Here is a 5,310-nt window from a genome sequence, read left to right on the forward strand (position 1 = left end):
AATGAGGACTATATTTTTTTTTAAGATTTTATTTATTTATTTGAGAGAGAGAGAATGAGAGATAGTACGAGAGGGAAGAGGGTCAGGGGGAGAAGCAGACTCCCTGCTGAGCAGGGAGCCCGATGCGGGACTCGATTCCGTGACTCCAGGATCATGACCTGAGCCTAACCTATTCCATAGCCTGGTTCCTTCAAATCAACAGTCAAGATAGAGTCTACCCTGTTCTACTCCTTGCCGCTTTCCAGGACATTTAATAGCTTATAAAAAGGCCATATGATTTACTTACATATTAAATTTATTGTGTGATGTTTGTCTATATCCTGATAGAATGTAAATAGTAAAAAGCAAGAGTTACTGCTATGGTCTGAATGTTAGGGTCCCACCCAAATTCATATTTTGAGATTTTAATGCCCCATGTGATGGTATTTGGAGGTGGAGCCTTTGGGGAGTGATTAGGTCATGGGGGTGCAGCCCTCATGAATGGGACTAATACCCTTATAAAAAAGGCTCCAGAGAGCGCTCTTGCCCCTCGTACCAAGTGAGGACACCGGGAGAGCTCTGCAGGCGCAACCTGAAGTAAGGCCCTTCCCCCGCCATCTGGGACCCTGATCTCAGACTTCCAGCCTCCAGAACTGTGAGAAATACATTTCTGTCATTTAAAGCATTCTGTTTGTAGCTTGCCTTTGTTATTTTGTTATAATCATGTGTTGTTTCATTATAGCAGTCCAAAGAGACTGACAGTTGTTTATCCGCTTTGTTCATTAATGTGTCCCAATCTCTAAAACAGTGATTTACTCACACTCAGCACCCAATAAATAGTTGACTTTTTGAAGAGAAATAACATGATTAGGTAATGATGTTAAAGATGATGATGATGGTGGTGGTGGTGATGATAATGATGATAACGTAATTATTCTATTTTCTTTCTACACTAGGCTAAGTCACTTACTTTCATAATTGACCCAAACCTCCCCCTAAATACTATGGCGTACAGATATTATAATTCTTATGTTATCAATGAAAGAAAAAAAAACCTGTGACTGGAGAAGTTAAGGAATTTGTCTCAAATTAAACACTTAATAAGCTAGAGGAACTGGGACTGGCATCTAGATCTGTCAGACTTTAAGGTCTAGGCCCTTATCTTATAGTATGCTATAATTTCTCAAAAATAATTTGGGAAAGTAAATTTCATACTTGCTTTGACTGCTGACAAATAATGGAAATAAATTTATTTTATATGAACAATATATTGCATATACTATAATGCAGTATATCATATGGCCTTTCACCAATTCATTTGATTTTTGGACACTTATTCTGGCCCTTGAATTCATGAATCATTTATCCGGCTTCTACTCACTTTATAAAAACTCTGTGAGTTAATTGTTATGAATATCTTGTGAAAATCTATCAGCAGAAATGAACTATTTGGACATGAAACATGTAGAGTAAAAACTTTTATTAACTCAGCCTGCTTGATAACACAAAATCACAAGTAAAAAGTTATGGGAGATGAGGGAGCAATATTGCCAAAGGAAGGAACATAAAAGTCTAAAGATTTCAAGTGGCTAAGTTAAAAATGAGACAAACAAGAAATGTAATAGTTATTATCAACAAAGAATATATGCTATGAAGAGGAGAGATGGAGATAAAAAATAAAATGTGCATAAAATTAAGTAGATAGAAAATATTCCCATTGTGAAGTATAGCACTCTTACGAGTTAAGTTCATGAGCTCTCTTAAGTTTGCTCATTTTTAAATTGCTGATAAAAACAGATACGACACTTGATCTTAGCCAAAAGGCCAAGAAGCGATAAAAATAGTATTTACCTCAAAGAGTTGTTTAGAGAATAAAATGAGCTTATATATTTAAAATGATTAGAAACAGAGTCTAGCAAGCATAAATGTTTCTATAGCCATTTTATGCTTCTGATGGGCAGAAATATCTCTCTCTTTACTTTCTGATTATGGAAATCAGTTGCTCATGAATGATTTGACTTTGTATCTACTTAGAAGTGGGCAGATTTGAATTCCAGTCAACTCAAGATTTTAATCTGTCCTTTTTCTTCACTTTTCCCTCTGTAGCATCTAAGACTAGATGGAAACATGTAACATCATGATAGAGGAAGGGATACTCTGTTACCTGAATACTGTCCTGCTGGTTTTAGCTGTCCTTTGTACTTAATCCCTCTTAGCCTCTGGGCATGCATTAACCTCCATGCAAATGTCTAGCAGTAGTTACCTTTTCCCACATTGCATCCCCTTCCTGAAGACCTCAGATTCTTTCTAGTTACCAGCTCTCTCAGCATACTTATGTTCATCATGGAAGCTCCAGAAATAATTTAGTGTACTGCCTGCCAGGAGCAGGAAATGGGGAATGTAAACATTAATCTGGGCAATTTCTCTGCCTAATCACGCCATGTCATTATTTCCACTCTAACAGGGCCACCCCATGTGGTCGTGGAGCACAGTAGGTGGTCACCTCCTATCAAAAACTCTAAATGATAAGCAGTGCACAAGCCTCATCTATCGTCATGTGTCCCCTCCACGCGTTGTTTCTACCGTCTCACTCTGCCACTCTTGGCCAAAGCCCCTGTAGTGATGCTTTTGCTGGGTGAACTGGGGAGTCACTGAGCCCTGAGGCCTTGACCCATTCAATCTGAAAGATGTTGCCAGAGGCTCTTGGTCCCCTCACAGGAAAGAATTCAAGGATAGACCTGACACAGCAGGTGAGCAACACAAGGAGAGTTTCTTAAAGGGAAAGTACACTCTCCAGATGTGAGAGTGGGTGAGCTTGAGAGAAAGCTGCATGCCATGGGGGTTGGGTTTCTGTATTTTATTGACAGTTGTTAACTAGGGGGTGGAATATTAATTACTTGGGACGGGGATTTCTTGGAAGCAAGATTTCACATCTTTTCCACCTTCTTTGGTCAGGGGCTTCCTGTCATGGTACCCGCCATATTGGGCTTGCCTGGTGTGATAGGGCTCTTTGTGGAGTGCTTCCAGGACAGGCCTCTGACTTTCCCACAGCTGATCATGGCTTCCTCATTGCTGGATTCCAGGTATTCCCTTAGAACATAACTCACTGCCTTTACTAGTGCTGCAGAATCTTATCTCAGGGAGCCAGGAGCACTTTAAACCCGGCTTCAGATCTCCCAGAGAGTGTTTTTCTCTCTTATGTGGAGATAACTTCCTTACATTGCATCTTGTATGCATCTTCTATGTCCTGGGGTTAATAATTAAAATTAATAATAAACCTTCTCAAGGCACTGAATCTGATTTAGATTTTTGAAATTTTGTAAGAAAAAATTGAATGGACAATTCTCTTTTCTGGTTAAGTCATGAATGGAACATTGACCCCTCCATTCAGCCTTTCTGGTAGAAAGTATTAGGTGACAGAAATTATCAGAAATCAAAATACATAGGATATTAATTCCAAAACAATTTAACTCTTTGCAAGAGTAAGAAAAGAGAAGGAAACTTACATTTACTAAGCATCTGTTACTATTTCTCAGGGTGCTAAAATTTTAATGGAATATTTAACATTTATCAAATGAGTCGTAAAGTGAACATGAAACTATTTTTATGCTTACTGCATTGTATTATACTTAAATAACAGTCATTTATATTTATATAACAGTTCTAGGCATGATGGGATTCTGGTTCTGGTTCCAGGGCTCTCCTCTCCATCTTGTGATTCAATAACCGTCACAAGTCAGTCTATTCCCTGCAAATATTCTCTCATTGACTATTCATCTCCATATGACTTTTGTTTTGGATTACCATCTATGCCAAACTAGCAAGAAAGGAAATTCATTTGTTCCTTTTTTCCCCAATGATTTTAATAAACATCCCTTTTAAAACTTTAATTTCCCCCATCTTCCTATATATTGAACTTTTTCATACTATATAAGTTAAACAATCTTGTCTTTATCTGTACCCTTTAAATAATACATTACATAGATCCACACTATCTTTACATAGTGATAACTCTAGTCATCAGAAAAAACAAACATTTCTTAAAAAAAAAAACACAGTAATGTTTGTCAAAATCATTTAACTTTTCCTGGTTTTAATTTTCTTTTCTTATTTCCCAGGATCTATGGGTGTGCTCTGGAACCCCAAACTTTCAACGAAGAACATAACAACTACTTTTTAAAATGCTTACGACCTATATAGAATTCCAATTATTTACTATAAAAATGTACCGGTTAGAACCCCTTGTCCTGGTAGGTCAGTATTTCTCATTTAACACAGTCAAAATGTTTCAGAAATTCTGCAGTATCATATCAGCTCTTAAAGTCACCCAAGCCATATGCAAATCCATACCTTGATTTGCCTTTAAGGCTCTGAATCTTATAATTGCTCAACTTTATTGAACACACTTCCAAACATATTGTGATGATTAATTTTATGAGTCAATTTGACTGGGCCACAAGATACCCAGGTATTGGGTTAAACATTATTCTAGGTGTGTTGTGAGGGTCTTTCTGGAGGAGATTAATGTTTGGATCAATCCATGGAGCAAAACAAATTGTCTTCTTTAATGTGGGTGAGCCTCATCCGATCCACTGAGGGCCTGAATAGAACTAAAAGGCAAACCTTAGTTTCCTTAGGGGAATTTGCTTTCTCTACCTGTTATTAAGCTGAGACATCTCTTTTTTCCTCTGGATTTGGAATGGAACTAACTGTACCATCAGCTCCTGAGACTCCAGCTTGGCCACTGCGGATCTTGGGATTTCCAGCCTCCATAATAGCATTCGACACCTATTAAACCACAGGTTTCAAGATTCTTTTTTTTTTTCTTTTTTAACAAGAGTGTTGTGGAACACATTTGGAATCTGTGCTACTGGGTGAATGTACATTACATGCAGTGCTTTAAAGATATATACGCTTTTATCATGCTAAGGCTTTACAGATAAAGCAGGAGGACTAGATTAAAATATGCAGGATGACAGGTGTGATGACTATAATAAAATCTTTAGTAAGTGTAGCGTTGCTTTTAGGCAATAGGCTTGAGCAATGGAATGTAGAATGGGCCCCAGGGAGCACCTAGCTGCATACAGACAGGCCCCTCAGACAACCCACCTCAAAATCACCATAGGACCTAACTGATCAACAGGCACAGTTACCAAAAAAGGGGAAATTCCATACATCCCCATACTTCCTTACCTTTCCTCTTTAAAAACAACCCCCACCAACTGCCTCAGTCTCTCCTTTGTTGTCCCCCTTGCCCCTCCCTTTTGGGGTATTCCATAAACATCTATGTCTTTTGTTCTGTGTTGGGTGAATCCTTTCACTGCCCCCACC

General features: G+C 38.2%; 1 pseudogene; it reads right to left on the reverse strand.

Annotated features, from left to right (window-relative positions):
- Positions 1–1,657: 1,657 nt before the first annotated feature.
- LOC114210220 (U2 spliceosomal RNA) lies at positions 1,658–1,815 on the reverse strand (annotated as a pseudogene).
- Positions 1,816–5,310: the final 3,495 nt, after the last annotated feature.

The sequence above is a fragment of the Eumetopias jubatus genome, unplaced genomic scaffold (assembly GCF_037043125.1).
Source record: "Eumetopias jubatus isolate StellerSeaLion01/CBP00866 unplaced genomic scaffold, mEumJub1_p1.0 scaffold_2, whole genome shotgun sequence".
Taxonomy (NCBI): domain Eukaryota; kingdom Metazoa; phylum Chordata; class Mammalia; order Carnivora; family Otariidae; genus Eumetopias; species Eumetopias jubatus.